Source organism: Anolis sagrei, chromosome 1 (genome assembly GCF_037176765.1).
Source record: "Anolis sagrei isolate rAnoSag1 chromosome 1, rAnoSag1.mat, whole genome shotgun sequence".
NCBI lineage: Eukaryota > Metazoa > Chordata > Lepidosauria > Squamata > Dactyloidae > Anolis > Anolis sagrei.
The window spans coordinates 37,530,555-37,553,388 of record NC_090021.1 but is presented as its reverse complement, the minus strand read 5'-3'; positions in this window follow the sequence as shown (position 1 = coordinate 37,553,388).

Genomic DNA, 22,834 nt, shown 5'->3' with positions numbered 1-22,834 from the left:
CCACACTTTCCCCGCCCCTTCTTTATGTGTCCATGTTTATATACACATCAATGTGTTTTTACTACAGAGGAAGAAAACATGTTTCATTAAGTCAGCAAATAGGTTTAAATCACAGCTTCTGAAAGGTACTTTTGGGGAGCTCTGGGATTCTTTGAGTGGTAACCCCCTGCCCCAAATGTTATCAAATTACATGCCTAACAACTGGTGGTTATAGGCACATAGAGAAGGGTTTTTGAATCAGACCTGTACTAAGGGGCAATATCATATGGAGGACAGAGGTACTGTAGCTGCCTAAACTCTGTAGGATTTTAAAATGCACCTGAATGAAAAGGCTTTCAACTGTGAGGTGATATAACTTCTCAGAACAGAACTGGCCAACTTGAGTCCCAGTCTGGACATCTGGGGTTTCTGAGATGGTTATATCCCCTTTTTCTTTGATACTGTCCTTTAATGGTCTCACATCTACAGTATGGGTCTCTCTGCCCATTATGAAAAGGTTGAAATGCCTCTACTAAGACTCATTTCTGGGCACATGCTGATATTGAGGTCCTGCACTTTTGCTTTTGGAATGCAATCCATGAGAACCTCTTTGAAAATGAGTGCAAAATGATTCAGTCATGGTAGTTAATGTAGAACTGCAGTGCTATAACTGTGTAGTGTGAAAAAGCCCTAGGTAGTGGTATGTGTTAGTTTTTGAAGTCACAGTAAACCTCCCCCCCCACACACACACACACACACTCCCCACAAAACTTCTCCTGAGTGTATATCCCAAAGCAGGGATGGGGGACATGAGGCCCTCTTGATATTGTTGACTGCCTGGCCCTAGCTAGATCTGATGAGAGCTGAAGCTCGTCATCACTTGGAGAAGACACACTTTCTAACAAACATATGGACGTCCTGGATAACCTTTCAAACCCATCCATATGTCCCTAACGAAGTCCATAGAAGGCCCCTGTGTTCCCTCACTTGCCAACTTTCTCCATAATGACAAAGGACCATTGGTGAGATTTGCAGATCTTATTGGTTCAATGGATTTACTTTAAGGCAGTGGTTCTCAACCAGTGGGTCCTCCAGGCGTTTTGGCCTTCAACTCCCAGAAATCCCAGCCAGTTTACCAGCTGTTAGGATTTCTGGGAGTTGAAGGCCAAAACACCTGGAGACCCACAGATTGAGAACCACTGCTTTAAGGAGTCCTAACAATTATATTTATTTTATTTATTAAAGCCACCTGAACAATATCTACATTTCACATCTGTTCATATCTGAAAAAAGCTCAAGACTGTCCTGATATACAGGCCCCAACTGTTCCTAGTTTCTTCTTAAAATTGTTCCTCTCTACTCATCTCCTCCCACACACAGCCATATATCATCTTTTTAAGCCCTAGCCACTACAAATCCTGGCTTAGATCTTGTTTCTTCCTCTGCCGTTAATACCAGAGCAACCTGAGCTTGCATAAAATGATGCTAAAATCACTCTGCAGTCTTCCCCTTAAAGAAGATTGCTGTTTGGCTGTAAACATATAGCTCTTTCTAAAAGAGAAGCAGCATGGATACCATCACTCCTGCTATTCCTAGCTGGATTGTACTTTATTTATAATAAATCTTCTTTTAAATGAAGGCCTCCAAGTAGCTGGCCTCTGATAAGCTGTAGTTCAAGTTCTTGCCACAGAAATAGTCCCAGAATAGTTCCAGTGTTGTTTCTAATTGCAACGGATGAGCAGGCCCACTCATTAATCCTCCCTTATCAGCAGTACATAACTTGTCTGCACCAGAATAGCCCTGATCTCAGCAGTCCTGCATTCAGCCTTGGGCTTGTGTGTTCAACGTATTTGGAAAAGACAAGTTTCCCTTGCAGGCCCAAAGGGACTACTACTTGACTGAGCTGGCTTTATATCGCACAGGCTGTACCCAACCCAGTGAGGTTTGTGACATTTCATAAGAAGATCATGGTGCATTTAAAGTTTTCATTATTCATAGATATTTTTAAACCACTTTCTTGAGCAACTATATTTATTTATTCTTCTGGCAAGCCACAGCACTGCAAGCACTGGATTAGAAGAGGGAAAGTCAGAAGATCTTCTCCCACCCTCCCTCCCTCGCAAATATAAAATCTGCTGATATACAAGACTGAATGTTATTTATGATAATCTTTCCAAAATTTGTCACTGGAAAAGATGATGATGGTAAAGAGGAAGACAGCAAGAAAAGAGGAAAGTTGCATTATGGGTGGGTTGACTCAATAAGGAAGCCATGGTTCTGAGTCTGCAGAACTTGGAAGGACTCTTGGGTCTCTTATTCATAGGGCACATTATTGGACTTGATGGCAAATAACAACAGCAAGAGAACAGAACATGCCAAAGTCAACAACACCATGATCAATCTTTTCTTGAGAGTTAAAGAATATGCTTTCCTCTATTATTTTAAAATGAGTATGTGCTAAGTTTACAAACTGAATGTGCTCCCTTGCAAGTATGAAAATGCATGCATTGTGGTGCCACTGGTAATTGTGATGGCCTCCTCACATCAACATTCTGCTTGCGGCTCTGCAGAATATAAATGGCTTTGGGTTTACAGTGGCTCATTAGCCTGGCTGGTTCTAAATTGAAGACATCCTGATCGATGCTAAAATGTAGGCTACATTGTACTATTTTTCAGGGCATTCTGAGGACAAGAAGGAAAAGAAGGACTGGATGTACATTCATGCATGAGGGCATAAAAAGCTTTTCTAAAAAGGAGCTTCACTATCGGAGGCTTTGTTAACTGAGGCATGTCTGCAACCCTTCAATTTCCTTCTTCTCCTAAGGAGCAACAATAGTTGCCCCGGGAAAAATGCTGGAGCTACATAATGCTGGCCTAAATTTTGTGGAAGATAGGTATAGACATGATGTAAGTAAAGCTATGCCCTAAATCTACAATGTGTTCTGCTTATACCACCTGCTTGCATGTTGCCCTATGGCCATTGAGAAACCGGGGAAATAATAATAATATCTTTATTTATATCCTGCCCCATGTCCAAAGAGGGACTTGGGGCGGCTTACAAAATAGCAGCAATACTACCAGGTCAATATAAAATATAAAACAACAATAACCCAACAATTACAAGGTACAACAACAAATAAAAGGTAAAACATATCAAGGAAATTTAACATAAACCAGGTAGTGTTTAGCTGTGTTACTGTTGCTGATTTCACAAAGACGACACCCTTCTGGACTTTCTGTGAGCTTTCTGGAGTCTGACAGGATGATGGCATCCTTGTTCTCACTACCTACCCACCTTTAATCTTCCCTGAACTTTAAATGGTTCAGGGGGTGGCAGGTGAGTAACATGTGTACGGAGTAGGGGGCAGAATGAAGCTGTGTTTCACACCCTATTAAAGGTTACTTTATTTACACTGTTATGAAAATTCTGCTTTAACAGCCATGGATTCACTGTTTAGGAAGGTTAGGATTTTGAGACAAGGAGGACTCCCAACTACCAAATTAGCAGAATTTCTTCATATACAATCATGTCAGTTAATGTGGAATCATAGAATCATGGGACTGGAAGAAATCACAGGGACCATCCAGTCCAATCCTCTGCCATGCAGGAATACACAATCAAAACATTCCTGACAGATGGTCATCAAGCCTCTCACAAACTTTCAGGAGAAGGAGACTCCTGAATCTATAATGGTGTAGTACAAAAGGGCTTCAAGTTGATACAGGCAATTCCCATACCCAACTTTCCCATACCTTATTCTTTTCTAAATGCCCACAGCAGCACATACGAAAGCGCGTTAAGCACAGTATAAGACAGTATTCTGGTCACTGCTATTTTCCTCTGTTATAACTATAAAAGCTAACAAAACATAATAGCATCTCAAAAGGACTCAAATACCCTTAGTTATAGAGATAGCTTGATTTGAGTAACTACAACTGTAGACGCCAGGGTTTTAATCCACACTGAGCCATGGAAACCTACTAGGTGAGCTTGGACACTTACCATCTTGACGAGGAAGCATCCTAGGATGCTTCCATGCTGATTGGGGGCAGGGCCTCCACTGGAAGTTGAGGGATGTTGTGTAATGTGCCCATTTGTTCCTCAACTGGCTGGTAAGCATCCTAGAATGCTTAACATTGGTGTGATGAGGTTCCTTGTCTGCTTAGCTTTGTATGTTTCATACTCATCAAATACAGAACGATCAATCTGACCTGGATGTTTCTGATCAATTATCCCTCATCAAATCTTCATCAGAGTAGATATGAGGACTGTTTCCTACTCAGAAGTAGGCTTTGGTCATCACAATATGAACATCTTTCCATTTAATGAAAAGGTAATATGTGATTGTCCTAATTTTTAAAATGTCTCTGTCGCACCTCAGAGTAGAATCACCTTGCTTAAGACACCAAGCAGCACATAGTCTGTAGTCTTTATGGTTTATTAAAAGATAAAAAGTTCTTAAAAGCAAATGTAATGTTTTAGAAGATCAGGATAACATAGCACTTGAAGCATAATCCAATAGGCATCAGCAAGGCAAGACCCACAAGAACATGACAAAGTCCTGGAACCATGAACACAAAGACTGCAAGGTAAATCCAGCCTAGCTTAGGCAAACTTCTTAGGTAAACACAAAAGTTACTTTGACAAAGATCTGGTCTCAAATCCCCTGTTTAATATCCTTTGCAAAACATGAAGGCGTTTCTTTGGCCTCTGGCCTCCCTCTTGTTAGCTATCCTTTCACTCCTTCAAACACGGAATTCCAACCGCGGCCCTATCTAAAGTTCCCGTATCATCAAGGTCAATCTGCTCGTTAGCAGCCTGTTTTCCTGCTTGCTCATTATCAGGCTGCGAACTAGGCAAAGAGCTATCCTCCCTTTCGGAGTCAATCTGCACCTGGCTGCTATCTTCAGTTTCCACACTCTCGTGCCTTGCTGTGGGAAACTACATTTCTTCTTCACTGTCTATAGCAGGGACATCTTGAACCAAACAGTGAACTTGAGTCCCATCATCCTCATCAGAAACACTCTCTGATTCCAGCTGTGTCACAACAGTCTCATTGGTGGATTATTGCCTATCGCTGTGGAACAGTAGCAGTAAGGATAGCATCTGACTGCTGTAATAAGCTTAATTGGTTTTTTTCTCTCTCAGTGTTGTATGCAGGAGATGGGTGGAAGGCCCAACAGAAGCAGCTAGGAGACTGATGAGGGCTGTTCATGACTTTTATATACCACATGTGAGGAAGAGATGGCTCAAGACTTTATACCCACCAACATGCTCAGAAATATAACAATCTGTTTGTCATCAAGTCTTCTGCTTGTTTGATTGATTGGATTTGGTCTGCTATGGTAGAGAGGAGTTCTAGGCAGATGATTTTCTTGAATCAGTTCTACCACTGATTGAAGTGAGTCAAATGCCTCGGGCAGCATTTGCTAAGAAGCACTAGTGGGAGCCCCCCAGCAGTTCTTCCTGAGCTTCCTACCCCTTTTTGGTTCCTATACTGCCTTGCACCTTAGATGTTAGTCTCCTACCTTCAGTTATAGGAGAGTCCATATCCCATTTCTCTGGTTGAAGTAGGGTCCGGTTATAGTCAGCTTCTTTCTGGGCCGGAAATGAAGGTGTGGTATCTTATTCTTTATCTTAGTCATCAAGAATAGTGTGAATGGATCACAGGTTTTTCCCATCACCTACCAACTTGTATTTGAATGCAGTTTAGGGGAGTGGGGAAGGAAATGTCACCAACAAATCTCTAAACTTATTTTTGGAGCATCCAAGTTCCTCCTGATGCTACTTCATTGGAAACCCCCAAGAGCAGCTTTGCAATACAACAAGGCCCAGATCCTTAAAATGAAAGCAGAACCAAAAATACCAGTGGGTTTCATGCATTTAGCCTGTTGTGGCAAATAGTTAGCATTTGGCAATTAGGCAGGGTTGCAAGACTGAAAACTGAAGAGGACTTCTGTGCCTTTAATGGTTGCATAGGAGAAGGATTCATTTTTGTTTTCATGTATTTAGAGCATTTATACCAGCTCTTCAGCCTCAAAGGCTTCCAGAGTGGCTTACACATATTTAATTTGACAATTCCTACCCTCAGGCTTACACTCTAAATAAGACACACTCAAGGAAAAGGGAATAACAGTGGTGAAGGGGATTAAATCCAGCTGATACTGCCTCTTCTTCTCTGCCTCTGAGACAATTGCAGTGATGGTTGGAGGAAGGGAGGGCTGGCCTTCCAGCTCTTTCTGAACCTAGGCATGATGGAGCTGTGCCTCTTCTCCCCCCTGAGATCAGACCAATGGCAGATGGGACAGATTGAGGTGTCAGCTTGTATACAAGCAGGTACAAAATCACATCTACTGAAATCCCTTTTCTACACAATGTTGAAATTTACAGGAAGTATCCCTAGTTTTCACTCTAACAAGTCTAGTTGCCAGGTCCTATGCTAGGTAAGGTAAAGGTTTTCCCCTGACATTAAGTCCAGTTGAGTTGGACTTTCCTCTGACATTAAGTCCAGTCATGTTGGGGTTGGTGCTCATCTCCATTTCTAAGCAGAAGAGCCGGCGTTGTCTGTAGACACGTCCAAGCTCATGTGGCCGGCATGACTGAATGGAGTGCTGTTACCTTCCCACCAAAGCAGTACCTACTGATCTACTCACATTTGCATGTTTTTCGAACTGCTAGATTAACAGAATCTGGGGCTAACAGCGGGAGCTCACACCACCCACTGGATTCAGACAACGTGGCTGGTCCAGCGGAGTTGATGGTGGAGGACCATCGCTTCAGTGCTGGAGGACCATCGCTTCAGTGCTTTGCTTCTTCCAGCATGCTGACATTTGTCCACTTGTCTTCCCGAGAGATTTGCAGGATTTTTTGGAGGCAACACTGATGGAATCGTTCTTGGAGTTGCATGTGACGTCTGTAGATAGTCCACGTCTCACAGGCATATAGCAGGGTTGGGAGGACAATAGCTTTATAAACAAGCACCTTGATATCCCTACAGCTATCACTCTGTGCTTCATTTGGAAGAATGCTGCACTCACAGAGCTCAGACAATGTTGTATTTCAGTGTCAATGTTGACTTTTGTGGAGAGATGGCTGCCAAGGTAGCAGAAATGGTCCACATTTTCTAACATTATACCATTAAGCTGTATTTCTAGCACTGGAGAGGGATTGGCTGGTTACTGCTGAAAGAGCACTTTGGTTTTTTCGATGAGAGGCCGAGCTTCTTGTATGCTTCTGTGAAGGTGTTTAGAGTGGCTTGTAGGTCTTCTTATGAATGCGCACAGATGATGTAATTAGTATATTGGAGTTCTATAACAGATGTTGTTGTAACCTTGTTGTAACCAAGGGAAGTGAGGTATTTCAATGATATTTGGTCATATACGTGTTTTCACAAAACTGTAGTCTGGCCAGAAATATTTATCATATGGATAGAGGATATACACACATTTTATCATATACACATATTTATTCAAATCAGTGTTCTTGCCATGAGAGTTCTTCTTGCCATTTATTTATTTATTTGTCGTGTCAGAACAACCAGTCTAACAGAACAAAGCAAACAAACAGAAAAATACACAACTTGTGAGTTTGGTAGCTGGTTAAATGTCCTTTGACCAGTATCTGGCCACTTGGAGTGCTTCCGGTGTTGCTGCAAGAAGGTCCTCCATTGTGCATGTGGCAGGGCTCAAGTTGCATTGCAGCAGGTGGTCGGTGGTTTGTTCTTCTCCACACTCGCATGTTGAGGATTCTACTTTGTAGCCCCATTTCTGAAGGTTGGCTCTGCATCTTGTGGTGCCAGAGCGCAGTCTGTTCAATGCCTGCCAAGTCGCCCAGTCTTCTTGCCATGAGAAAGAGAGATGGTAATGCAGACCCTGAGATATGGTAACCCACAGTAGGGGCAAGGAGTTGAAAGCTGGTTCTCAGACCCTCTGCAATTGCTCATCCTTGCTTTAAAGTCCCATCAACTGAACTAGGAATCTTCTATATACAAACCATAGACTCTATCCCATTTCCTGATAGCAAAGTCTTCTGATATGCTCCTATGTAAAAGAGATAAGAATAACAATTAATGGCAAAGTCCCAATTGACGCTAATGATGGAAAACAGCAGAATACACAACGGCTTCTAGAATTGGTTGTGACAATGCACAGGCTTCTTGTTGCAGGCATCAGCAGGACAAAGGACAGTCAGTTGTAACAAATTGTCCAAAGATGTTGCAACTGTTGCCATCAAATATTGAAGAGCCTTCCCCTCTTTAGAGGGGAAATAAATAATTGAAAACAAACTTGAAAGGAATCAATTGTAGCTAATAAATAAAACACAGAGACTCCACCCTGAAACCTTACAGTGGCTGTAGCCCAGGGCTGTGCACATTTGTATACACACAAAGAGCATAGCTTTGTCTGTCTGTCTATTATCTGACATGGAAGTATATGCCATTTTGTCAGAGCCACCATAAGTAAGGCAAAAGGATACCTTGGGCTTATGACCAAAAGCGGTTAAGCACTGGAGAATGGCATATTCACATTCCAAATCTAGGGAACATTGTATGGGACACTAAGCAAGGGCCATTCTTATGCTAAACCTACATCATCTCTACAACCTTTGTTGTTGGTGATGACAGGATGAGAAGGCATATTCTTCTTCATCATCACCATCGTCATCATCATCATCAAATGAAAACAATATTGCTGTTTTTAAATTGTTTTAAATTGTTTTTAAGTTGTGTTAGATTTTAGCCATTCTTGTAAGCCGCTCCGAGCCCCAGGGGAGTGGTGGCATATAAGTTCGAATAATAAATAAATAAATAAATAAAGGGGTCATGACATTAGAAAAGTTGAGAACCACTGTTGTACAGGAAAGAAAAAAGTCAGAGGCATTCTGACCTTTAATTTTATGGCAAAAATGCAATTTCTAAAATCAAGACTTGTTTGGAAATGTGAGCAATAGTAGGGGATCTCTCTAGCAGTGTAATCAAATTGACAAGGTAGAAGATGACCAACAACCAATTTCACCCTGCCTACACACATGCAGGGTTTAGCAGGAAAGAAGCCGTGTATACTTCTCTAAAAATATGCAGCTTTGCATACAAATTACTTCTGCATAATTGAATGCCTAAGAGAAATGGAAGAAGAAAAACAGACTGCAGATTGAAGAAATACAGGAAGAGAAAGGGGGTGAGAAAGCAAACAACAGGAAGACGGTAAGCATTCAAAGGTTGCAAATGCTAACAGGAGTAGCCTTTTTCCACCAAACATATTTTCTTTTTTGATAAATTTATGGGAGTATTTTGGATTAAAAACTCTGCAGAATTATCTACAGGCTCCACAACACTATCCAACAGGCCTCCTTTTTAAAGAAACACACCTCTAAGTAATATTTTGTACCTATTCCATAGACAAAAGGATGGTGGTTTGGATCCGGGGAGCAGGGTGAGCTCCTGCTGATAGGCCCAGCTTCTGCCAACCTAGCAGTTCGAAAACATGCAAATGTGAGTAGGTCAATATGTGATAACTATAAAATATGTGAGATCAATAGGTACCCTTCCGGCGGGAAGGAAATGGTGCTCCATGCAGTCATGCTGGCCACATGACCTAGGAGACATCTATGGATAACGCCAGCTCTTCAGCTTAGAAATGGAGATGAGCACCAACCCCGAGAGTCAGACACAACTAGACTTAATGTCAAGAGGAAACCTTTACCTTTTATTCCATAGACATGTAATCCAGCCCTGTGAATTATACTTGTAAAATGTTTGAAGCCAGATTTACAGGCAGGTTAAGCATTCAAGGACTGAAATTCCTCAGCCTGGGAAGATGATCTAACCAAGAATATTGAAATACTGTTGTGAGCAGGGACAGTGGAGGACTTAATCAAGCTTGGTCAGGAAGAGATGCTAGGATCTCAATATAGAATCACAGAGCTGGAGGAGACCCCAAGGGCCAAACTCTGTCATATAGGAATATACAATCACAGATGGCCATTCAGTCTCTCCAAAGAAGGAGACTCCACATACTCTACTGTTGAACGTTACATATATAGACTGTTCCGTTGCGCCTTCAGAGAGTGACAATGTATCCCATTTCTGTGTGCTTCATCTACAGTATTTTCCCTATGATGCACTTTCCCCCACCCTAAACTGAAAAACTACCTCACTGTTTATCCTTTTTGGGCTCCCCTCAATTACATATTTTATATTCCTACCTCATTCAAAGTTTTATCATTTTACCTCGTCTATTCGGCCTGCCCGTTCTGTTCGATTTTATACCATGTTAGTTTGCTTTATTTATTTTATTTTGCTACTGCACATATTTTATTCAGATGTATTTTTTGTTGTCTGCAGTCTGTATTTTATTTTGCTGTATTGTACCTTTGGGTTTGGCCTCATGTTAGCCACCCCGAGTCCCCTTTGGGGAGATGTTTATTATTATTTATTATTTATACCTTCTAAAATTCATCTCCTCCCTTTTCATTATGCTTGGTCAGGTCCTCATCAGAAGAACCAAAGAACACTGAGAGTCTCCATAAATCATTGCTCTCGCAACCTGAGGATTTCTAAAAACACTTTTCCAGTCACCCTCCTACTCCCACCTCTGACGTACCACCTGTGCCTTGAGCAGCAGTTTGAATAACTTTCTGCCATTTCCCATACCTTTATATTTCCTTGCTAGGAGATGATGATTCTCCTGTTTTTACACTTCTGCTTGCCACACAGCTTTTAAAAACATTAGAATCTTGTCAGAGAACATCAACTTGAAGGAAAATGTTGAACAATGCTGAGTGATATTCTTTTACATTCTGTGAGACTATAGCAGTCTAAGTAATTAATCAAGCCATCAAATATAACCATTTCAACCTTTAAAAAATAAGTACAATTGATCTGCCCACACAACTACTATAACAGCAGCTAACTGTTTGTGCCTCTACTAAACGGATGTCAGAATACAAGAGCACATTAGGGGACATAATAAAGGTAGCTTATGCCTATTATGCTTTTACAATGCTCTTAAAAGCAGTAACATCTTTTCCAGAATAGTTTCTTTTTGGGGGGATTTTTTGACCCACTGGAAGTTTTTATTTTATTTTATAGTAATAGGCAGTTTCAAAAAATTAAAGTACAACAGATAGGCAACATGGTTACAATTGGTGATAAGTGGACTGGATAAAAAGACCTTAGAGATTGAAATATGTTGAAATTAGAAAGGAGAGAGTGGGAAAAGGTTGTAGAAAATGTCAAATCCAAACAGAATGAGTTGATTTATTGCAGGTATGGGAATGTATGACTTTCCAAAAATTGTTAAATTGAAGCTTCCATCATCTTTCATTATTGCCTATGGATAGACTCAATGAGAGCTATTGTCGATCCATCTGGAGGGTCACACATTTTTAGCCCTGATGGTTCACTTGCCATTTAAAAGATTAACAGAAGAGCTGCTTACACTTTATTTGTGCAATTCTGTTCCCAAAGCCTTAAAAAAAATCAGATTTTGAACTATGGGACTTATTATACTGCTATTATTCCACTTTAACTGTCACTGCAAAATCGTATGCTAGCCCAACTTTTACAAAATCTGCCCTTGACTTACACATGAGGTCGCAATATACATGGATATATATGGTAAATTATTTGTTCTTGCCCAAGAGAATGAAACATTTACAAAGAGTTATGTCCCTTGTTTCCAGCTTCCTCAACCAGGACTCTCTTCCTTCCCACCATATAACCCTTTTAATTGGTTGCACCTTCACGGCATTTCCTCAGGCCACGGTTGTCAATAAAATCCACCAATAACTGTGACAATTTTCTATCATGCTGGAAGATGGTGCTAGAACATGGACCACAGAAACGTGCTAGTCTGCAGGAAAGGTGGACTACTTTTTTCTTCTTTCTTTTTCCAGAAGAAAAAGTAGGAAAGTGGTTTTGGAAAAATAGGAATGATGGTGTTGGGATTCAAAGCAGCAAGGTGAGAGTGGCATGTAGTCTTTGAGCCATGTTTTGCTAACTTCCAAAATTTAAAAATGCTTGGGCTTTTCCCTCCTGCTCTGAGTTTTCCCAAGAAGTTGCTTCACCCTAACTGAAAGCTGAACTACAAGATCAACTGCACCAAGTCAATTTTGAGGGTGTAATTAATACTTATTTTTTCCTTCTCTCATTGTGAGAAAAAGATGTTTGATGTAATGATGTATTGTATACAGCTAGAACACCTGGCTTGCAACCTCTGACAAATTACAACTTTTAATAAATACATAGTTGTGCTTTCTTAAAAATGGCACATAGGAGGAAGTTCTTATTATGATGTCATGTGCTCTGAATTCTTTCTAGGGTATTTTTAAGTTCACCATACATGTACTAAGTTTAACTTCATTTCGACAGCGGGAGCATAAACTCTTCTGACAACTGGCTGTGCGAGGGTTTGAGGAGTCAGGTCAAATAATTGGATTAATGCACTCCATTCCTGGGCCAATCTGCCAAATTAGTCAATGACATAAACTCTTTTCACACATTGTGACTAGGCTCTAAGGACAAGGCCTACTGTAATGAGGCCTTTTGTTTTCAATATCCCCAAGTGATTTTTCCTGTAGTAGCCAAAATACTCAATGAAAGTGTTATCCTTGTACTTTGTTATCATCAACTGCCATCAAGTTGACTTCAGTTTATGGTAGGATGACCTCCAAGTTATTCTACCATCAAAAGACCTTCTCAGTTCTTGCAGACTCAGTACCACCACATTATTAATTGAGTCTATCCACCTGGATAGCTGTCTTCCTCTTTTCTATACCAAACATTACTGTATTTTCTAATGAGTCATGTCATCTCAAGATATGTCCAGAGTATGACAGTCTTAGTTTAGTCATCTTGGCTTGATTTTGTCCTCAGACACATAACTTTGTACCCAGTTTTGTATAACATTACATGTTTTGTTGGTGAATTTTGAGAGATAATGAACTCTCAGTTTGCATATTGATTCAAAAAGACAAAGTGGGGGGTCTTGCAATAAAATAGAAAGGAAATATCCTCTCACCTCCTTGATTGAAGTTTCCTCAGCTCCAGAAAATGATGGTGAATCATGTTAGTGAAGTCCAAAATATTTTGAGTATATAAAATTAGAGATGGTGTCTGTTTTATTTGTTTAATGGAATTGAAACTCAGTGATGTTTAAAAAGTGCATCAAACCCCCATGCAACTCATTTTGCTCTGGTTTTGCTTCCTTGTAACTTTGATTGTTCATGGAAACATCTGTTCAGGAGCTCCCATGCAGACATGCACGTAGTAAAAATATTTCTAGATATAGTTCCTTATATGCTTGTTTGCTTTGACTCCTTGAAAGCAAGCCACAGCAGAGTGTGCAAGGTCAGCCAGACATCTACTATCAGTTGAACCAATCACAGCCACGCACTTCATACACATCTTTCATTTGCAGCCTACAAGTTGGTCAGGTTATGTGGGTTTTCAGTCTATTTTTAACTCGGTGATCTGTCATTGGGGGCTTTAGGGAGCTCTTAGCTACATGCCTTAGGATTTGTAATGTAATAGCAGAGTATATTATAGGATTTCCTCTGCCACTTTTTAGAAACAGCAGGTGCAATGTCAGCATTCAAATGTTGATAGCAAAATGGAGATACCATTACAAATGCATTGCATAACACACCTAACCTTGGCGGTATTAACTCTATCAGATGATCAACAAACTCTGAAAATACAATGTCTTGTTTTGACATTTTATGGGAACAACTGTCTACTGTCAGTATGGTTTATATCAGAAGCTGAAATCATTTGGGCACTGCTTTGCTATCAGGTTTTGAACATTACAAAGAAAGCTTGGGGGGGGGGAGGGTTTGTTCCTATACTCAGACATCTCATGTTGTGATCCACAGGCGGACAGTGGCTACTCAGTGAAGTAGCCTCAGGCCCATTGGCTTCCCGTTCCAGTTGAACCTTACTTGAACAGCATGCCTTCCTTATTTATTTATTTATTTACAGTATTTATATTCCACCCTTCTCCCACTGCAGGGGCTCAGGGCGGATTACAATGCACATATACATGGCAAACATTAAATGCCAGTTAGACATACAACATATATGGACAGACGCAGAGGCAGTTTAACATTCCAGCTATGCCCAAGCGTTTTCTGGCTTCATGAGGGTATGCTGTATTCTCTCTTGATTCTGGCCACAGGGGGAGCTGCCGTTTCATTGCCTATTGTGACACCGAGACCTTTGATGGAGTACTTCCTCATTCCTCTGCACGCTGCTGGAAGGTTTTTATGGCATCATAAATTAGTTAAATTAGCCTCTCCACATAAGCGATACCTAAATTTCCTACTTGACAGATGCAACTGTCTTTCGGGCTGAATAGATCAACAGCAAGCTAGACGAATGGCCGGAAGCTCACTCCAACCCAGACTGGCTTCAAACTCATGACCTCTCAGTCAGTAGTGATTTAATGCAGCTAGCTCACAGCTGGCTTTTGTATACCTTTTGATACCCTTTTGTAGCATTGTTTGGTTTTTTTTATTATTATTTTTGGTGTTGATCTTTGACTTTAGAATCACCAAGAGTGACATTTGGCCATGGTGAAATGCCTACTCCAGTTGTTTCATCTTTGTTGTGAGCTGTGACTAGTGGTGAATCACTGTGGTCCGGTGAACCAGCAAAGTAGACCCATTTGGACTGGGACAGAGGGTTTGAACCAAATAGGAAAAAAGTGATCCAAGAAAGGGTCTCTTCTCCTACTCTACTGTCTCATTACTCCTTTTTCAGAGAGGTTTATATATGTATTGGTGGAAAACACTGCATAATTTTTAAAAGTAATGAACAATGATTAAAGATACAAATGTTAGAAAGTTAATAAAATGTCTAATTTTGTATACTATACAAATGTGATTTTATATTAGTATGTACAATAGAAAATGCATCTTATTTTGAGTATATATTTTTATTCCAAATGTACTAGTATGATTTGTTGTTGTGTGCCTTCAAGTCATTCTTCTCACTTCACCTGACTATAGATATTGTAATTTTTTTTAAAAAAAGTACAGAAAGAGAAACAAAAAAGATCAGTGAGTTGGAACAACTGTCTTCCAATGAAAAATAATTTTGTATGAGCGTGTTTACGTTAGGAAAGGAATGATTGAGAAAAGATGTGATAGAAGTATGGAAATTATGTAAGATATAAAGAAAACAGAGGGAGTGGCATTTCTTTTTGTGTGATAATCCCAGAATTCAGGGTCCTTCAAGAAAGATAGAAAGGTAGGAAATTCAGAATAGGTAAAGGAACTCCAGGGAGCGGCGTGAGCTTCCGCTGTCAGCCCTAGCTTCTGCCAACCTAGCAGTTCGAAAACATGCAAATGTGAGTAGATCAATAGGTACCGCTCCGGCGAGAAGGTAACGGCGCTCCATGTGGTCATGCTGGCCACATGACCTTGGAGGTGTCTATGGACAACGCCGGCTCTTCAGCTTAGAAATGGAGATGAGCACTAACCCCAGAGTCAGACATGACTGGACTTAATGTCAGGGGACAACCTTTACCTTTTAACCTAAAGGAACTGCTATTTAACACATTGCTTAATTGAACTTAGATGTCTGAAGAAAATGCCATGTTGGATTCCCCAGCAACAAAATATTGCACTCTCTTGTAAACCTTCACTCACCACTACCAAAACACACACACAAATCAAAATTGTCCCTAGTTGTTTGGAAAGACTTTGTTCAAAATACTGTCAAAGAACTATTATGAAGCTGTAAATTAACTATCAATTGATATGAAAGCATTCGACTGTTGCCATATCTGCACAGTATGGATATGCTAAAATTATCTGAAATACATGACCAAGCATATTTTAATCATCAATTTGGTATATATGCTCACTCACAGCACCATAAGAAATCATCCAGCAATCAATATGATAGCCATGGGTAAAGTGCAGTGCAATGCTTCCATTTTATGAAAAGGTCTTATGGCATGATAACCCAGAATGGATGCCATACGCAGGCGTTTGTCTGCTCTAAAGTGGCAAGGGGATGTGCCATGTATGTAACTTCCCTCACTTAATAACCATGCCAATCCAGAGGCCTTTTAAATCTTCACACATCCACAGGCAAGGTATCATGCCAGAGACTGGACGCTGAAGGCAAAAATCCAGTTTGGGGGCCAAAGTCCAGCTTCGTGAAAGAGCCAGCCTTGATCTTTTCCTCTTTCGGTCTTTGAACAGGACCATATGGTCCTGCCCATATTCTCTCAAATATCCTCAATCCTTTGAGAGCTGCAGAGGTAGAACAGTTCATAGGGGGAAATCATTGTGCTTAATTAACAGTTTATTGATTTGCAAAATTCAAATTCTATTACATATACATCAGAAGAAAAACATTTTAAACTATTTATGTTAATTTTGGTATTTCACTTTCAGTTATATGTGGCATTTCAGTTGGTATTTAACTTTTAGTGAAATGCCTGCAGTAAAAGACTTACTGGTATGAAACTTTAAAATACTATTTATTTATTTATTTACTTCATTTACTTCATTTATATCCTGCTCTTCTCACCCCTACGGGAGACTCAGAGTGGGGTATGTCATATGTGTAGGCAAACATTCAATGTTGCAATTGTACACACAGTTAAATATAAATGGAAATCATTAAACAGTACAATTAAAACACAATTATAAACCATTAAACATATCAAAACATGAATCCAAAAAACAATTCATGCAATGCACCAATCCTTTGTCATAGTTCAGCTGCTTCATTTTAACCATGCCGTGACAAGATGTTAAATTGCCTTTCCATTATTCATCAAACACCTGTTTAAATAGCAAGTTTTTCACTTGGTTTCTAAATGTCAGGAGATCTTGCTAGGAATGGAGTTCCACAGTCGATGGGCCACCACTGAGAAGGCCCTGTCTATCATCTCTACCAATTGTGCTTGGGAAGGCGGTGGGACCAAGAGCAGGACCTCCCCGGCATCCATGATTTTATTCCTCCTTCTGCCCCATCCCAAGTTCTTGCTCTTCTTTTTGAGTTTTGAAGGGAAGGAAATGCCTGTATTAATGTTTGAAAATCCAACTTCTCATCCATCCCATCAGGAAAAACATCTTTCACTTTCTCTTCGATAGAGCTACAAGCTGGGTAGATGCGGGGAATGCCGTGGATGTAGCGTACCTGGATTTCAGTAAGGCCTTCGACAAGGTCCCCCATGACCTTCTGGCAAGGAAACTAGTCCAATGTGGGCTAGGCAAAACTACGGTGAGGTGGATCTGTAATTGGTTAAGTGGACGAACACAGAGAGTGCTCACTAATGCTTCCTCCTCATCTTGGAAAGAAGTGACAAGTGGAGTGCCGCAGGGTTCCGTCCTGGGCCCGGTCCTGTTCAACATCTTTATTAATGACTTAGATGAAGGGCTAGAAGGCATGATCATCAAGTTTGCAGATGACACCAAATTGGGAGGGATAGCCAATAGTCCAGAGGACAGGAGCAGAATTCAAAACGATCTTGACAGATTAGAGAGATGGGCCAAAACTAACAAAATGAAATTCAACAGTGACAAATGCAAGATACTCCACTTTGGCATTAAAAATGAAATGCAAAGATACAGAATGGGGGACGCCTGGCTCGAGAGCAGTACGTGTGAAAAAGATCTTGGAGTCCTCGTGGACAACAAGTTAAACATGAGCCAACAATGTGATGTGGCAGCAAAAAAAGCCAATGGGATTTTGGCCTGCATCAATAGGAACATAGTGTCTAGATCTAAGGAAGTAATGCTACCCCTCTATTCTGCTTTGGTTAGACCACATCTGGAATACTGTGTCCAATTCTGGGCACCACAATTCAAGAGAGATATTGACAAGCTGGAATGTGTCCAGAGGAGGGCGACTAAAATGATCAAGGGTCTGGAGAACAAGCCCTATGAGGAGCGGCTTAGGGAACTGGGCATGTTTAGCCTGAAGAAGAGAAGGCTGAGAGGAGATATGATAGCCATGTATAAATATGTGAGAGGAAGCCACAGGGAGGAGGGAGCAAGCTTGTTTTCTGCTTCCTTGGAGACTAGGACGCGGAACAATGGCTTCAAACTACAAGAGAGGAGATTCCATCTGAACATTAGGAAGAACTTCCTGACTGTGAGAGCCGTTCAGCAGTGGAACTCTCTGCCCCGGAGTGTGGTGGAGGCTCCTTCTTTGGAAGCTTTTAAGCAGAGGCTGGATGGCCATTTGTCAGGGGTGATTTGAATGCAATATTCCTGCTTCTTGGCAGGGGGTTGGACTGGATGGCCCATGAGGTCTCTTCCAACTCTTTGATTCTATGATTCTATGATTCTCCTTTGATTATAATTTCATAGCCTTAAATACTTTCCTCTTTCTTCAGTTTCCTGATTCCCAAAAAGGAACCCAGAAGTCAAATTCATTTCCACCAAGGTCCACAGTTCCTCTTCTGCCTTTCCATGTCAGCCCACCTCGCACTTTTGTTTCATTATTGCCTTTGAAGGGCTGTTTGTAATTGTAAGACTGTATAAATGTAACTATGTTGCTCTGGCCTAATACAAGCAGGCAGTCCCCAAACTTTGACCAATATAGATTGTGTAGGTTTGTTATTAAGTTGAATTTATTTGTAAGTTGGAACAATACATTTTTAAGTGTAACTCCAGCTGTGTGTGTGTGTGTTGTATAGCACAGGGAAGTGTTTTAAATGCTATTTTAAGTGTATTTATTGTGTTTTAATCTGTTTTTACCATACAGTTACTATTTGTTTTAAATTTTTATATTGTGTTTTTTAAACCTGAGATTGCTAGAAGCCTTGAATCCCCATGGGGAGAAAGGCGGGGTATAAATAAAGTTAACAAAAACAACTACAATAAACAGCTTGTGGTGTTTTGCTATCTGTGCCCCTGTTCAGAAGATTTTGCATCACTTTTTGTCCCTGTGAGAATTGGATTTTGAAAAAAATTGGCTAGTTGTGGAAGCAAGGATTGGTGACAGAGCTTTGGTTAAGACATCTTTTCCTCATGATAACTCTTTCAAGAGTGAATTTCTCTTCCTAGGGTATATTTCTCTCACTTCCTGTTGTCTCACCCCCATTATTATTAGTCATTTCAAAGTCAGATATTTGTAACCCGGGGACTGCCTGTACATGGTACTATATAAATAAATTAATAAATTATTAATAATAACAATAATAACAATAATGGTAATTTTCTTTTGTCGTGTCAGGAGCAACTTGAGAAACTGCAAGTTGCTTCTGGTGTGAGAGAATTGGCCGTCTGCAAGGACATTGCCCAGGGGATGCCCGGATGTTTTGATATTTTACCATCCTTGTGGGAGGCTTCTCTCATGTCCCCGCATGGAGAGCTGGAGCTGATAGAGGGAGCTCATCCGCACTCTCCCCGGATTCGAACCTGCGACCTGTTGGTCTTCAGTCCTGCCGGCACAAGAGTTTAACCCACAGCACCACCGTTATGATAGAAAGATGAAAACATGTTGCTCTGGTATTGAAAACCTTATGACACCTCATCACAAAGGGCTAAAATTGGCAGCATATGCCTGTTCAAATGATGCCGGTAGGGCTTCGTGGTTGAAGTAGGGCAGACCCAGCACATGCTGTTGCTGCAGCAACACGCTAGGTTTCCTGTTTTGCCACAGGAAACCGTGGGGGAAGCCACATGATCAACACCTTGCTCTATGGGATCACCCTTTATTGGAACCAGGCAATGAGGTGCCAGGTTCCTCACGCTCCCCTATGACATGGAGGAACTCTGGCGGTCTTGTAACAAGGCCACAAAACAAGGCCACAAACACCTCCCACATGAAAGCCACCCACTGACTCTCAAGGTCCTGCAGTCTCCAGGACACCAGACCCTGTGAGGAGGGAAATGATCTCTGGTCAGAAATATAGGAGGATCACCTGGATGCAAAGATCACCTGCACTGTCTGCTGGTTTAAAATATATTAATCTTTGAAATAACTAAACTGTCATGTTGCAATAGTGAGCTAAGACAAATGTTTTGGATCTTTTGACTTGAACATTCTATTTTCTCTAGCCTTAGAGACTAAACAAAAAGCAAGGTCTAATTTTGTAAAAAAATCAGTGCCAGGCCTTGAGTAAAGGTTTTTGTTAGCCTTATAAAAACCTCTAATTTAATAACTTAATTCTGGAATTAAATTCATGCTGAAATTCTAATGTTAATCGTTTTAGTTAAAAAATAAATTTAATTACTCTTTACATAAAAAATTGCAAATTAATTAATTTTAATCAGTCAGTTTCAATCTCTGGACCTCAGGAAATACACACATTCTTCTGTAAGCCTGAGGTCTCTGCTTGTTATTCTGGAACTGGTCCTGTTTCCATCAGTTTACTAGACTCGCTGGTAAAGTGAAAGATCTGTCAACCTCTCTGAGAAAGTAGCAAATATCTATGTAAAACTAGGGAGGTGTTATTAGTACTTAGCATTTTTACAATAAAACTTTATACAGGCAGTCTCCAAGTTGCAAACATCATTCTTGCAAATAACTCCAAGTTAAGAATGGGGGTGAGACAACAGGAAGTGAGAGAAATCTACCCCTAGGAATGGACATTCACTTTTAAGAGTTATCATGGGGGAAAGCGTCTTAACTGAAGCTTTATCACCAATCCTTGTTTCCACAACAAGCCATTTCCCCCCAAAATCCAATTTTCACAATCCAGTGATTTACCTTTGGGCCTACATTTAATGTTCAACTACTTTGGTTTAGGAAAGCTGTTATGTATGTCCTTTCTCGCAATGAGACATTCAGGTCACGAATTTCCTGCTAAAGTCAAAACTGGTGAATATGAGGGAGAGTGAAGGGAGACCTTTGAGGTCCCATCTACACTGTTCAAAGCAGATATTGTGGGATTTTCTGTCTTGATATTCTGGGTTAGATGGCTGTGTGGAAGGACCCTCAATGCAATGAACTAGGGACTAGCTTTGCTCCTACAGCTTTGCTACCAGTGTTACTTCCATTCTTCTATTTCCCTTTTCCTCTCATTTTAAATACTTTTTCAAGGACAATCTAGTCATAAAATACCTTGGCTTTTCTCCCTGTTGTGAATAAACTAGTTGCTGTTGGCACAGTTGTTATTATCAACTGCCATTTTAAGATAGTATGTTTGGACTGGATGATGAAGTCCTGAAGTTCAGTCAGATCAGCTTGCAAAGCTATCAAGAGAGCACTTGTCAAAACGTTAGAAAAGCAATGACCTTCGATAGACCATCAGACTATAACTGAAATATAGATTTGACATTGTGTCACAGTACAGTAGCATAAATAAGAAGTTGGTCATTGATCTCTTGATGACAGATATAAGTGCACATCTAAAGTGAGTGTGCCTAAAAATAGAATACATGGAGAAAGTGCTTCAAGTGCTTAGTGTCTGGACTTCTTCAAAGTAGGTCACAGATGACCACTGACAGAATAAAAAAGCAGCTGTCTTGCCACTGAAATCCCATGTGAAATCCCATTATTTCAGGGATTGTCCAGGCACTTCGAAGGACAGTCTCACTTCTCGGTGAGACTATGAATTGAGGGCTCTATTTAAAAACTTTTATAGTAGAGCCTGTGTGTATATTCTTAGGGAAAGTATTCAACAAAAAGATATACTGCAATATCTTGCACCCTCCAGTTTAACAGATTATTATGACATGTCTTGGTAGAGGTTTAGTGACATTTTCTTTAAAAGATACAGTAGTTTTGGAAGTGGAGACACTGTAATAGTTTTTTTTAACTAGGAATAACAACTTTAATATAGTCTACTTAATTATATCATGCTTACTCTTCATAATTATCAAATCTTATTAGTGTTTACAGTTAATTCTGGTCCCTTACTACAGTAACTAATTTATTTATGTTGCCAGATCTTCATAGCATTAACCAAAATAAAGCCATATCATCTGCATACAAACTAGTAAAGTGTTCACTATGGCCAGTTCTATATCCTCTTATTTCTGGGTTGTCTCTTAATGCTTGAACCATGGGTTCTAAGCAGCTATCCTATGACTTGCGAGATCAGGAATAGTGGTATTTTAATGCGATTATCACCCTCATTATTGAACCTCTCTGTAAAATGCAAAAGTACAACTATATGCTAATGTGTGGTTCTGTGGCTGTGCTTCCAGTTAGGATTATAATTCCATCCTTCCAAAGCTTCACTGCTTTGTTTTTCAAAACAAAGTAGCTTTTCAATTCCAGCAGTTAGGTAAAATAAGTAAAAAAATAAATCACCAAATGCTGTGGTGTTAGGAAGAGTGGGAGAGAAGGGTCATTCCACCCTCTAATATTGCTTCAGTGCCAGCATGCTGGCACAAAACCTGATCAGGCTCATAGCACAAAGTAAATTAAGGGACTGGCATGTAACCTAGAGTTATTAATGAGTTTTCCCATCTATAGCAGAGGACAGGTTTCTTCTGAGAAGGTGGCACCCTGGCAATAGGTTGTGGACAGCTTCATGTAATAGGAATAATCATCAAGGTGATAGTCCTTCTTCAATGCTGATTTGCTCTCTAAAATTCCAAAGGCAACCAAAAACTATGTGAACAGTGTGCCACACATAACCAATATTAAATTGGGCACCAGCCAGATTCCTTACTGGAGTGGCGTATAGAGAGTATACAACCCCTCTGTTGTACTAGCTCCACTAGCTGTCAGTCTGCTACTGAGCCCAATTCAAAGTGCTAGCCTTGGCCTATAAAGCCTTAAATAGTTCTGGTCCAACTTAAATTATTAGACCCAGTGGGATTATTAACTGAAGGGAGATGTTGACAAGCTGGAATGTGTCAAGAGGAGGGTGACTAAAATGGTCAAGGGTCTGGAGAACAAGCCCTATGAGGAGTGGCTAAAAAGCTGGGCATGTT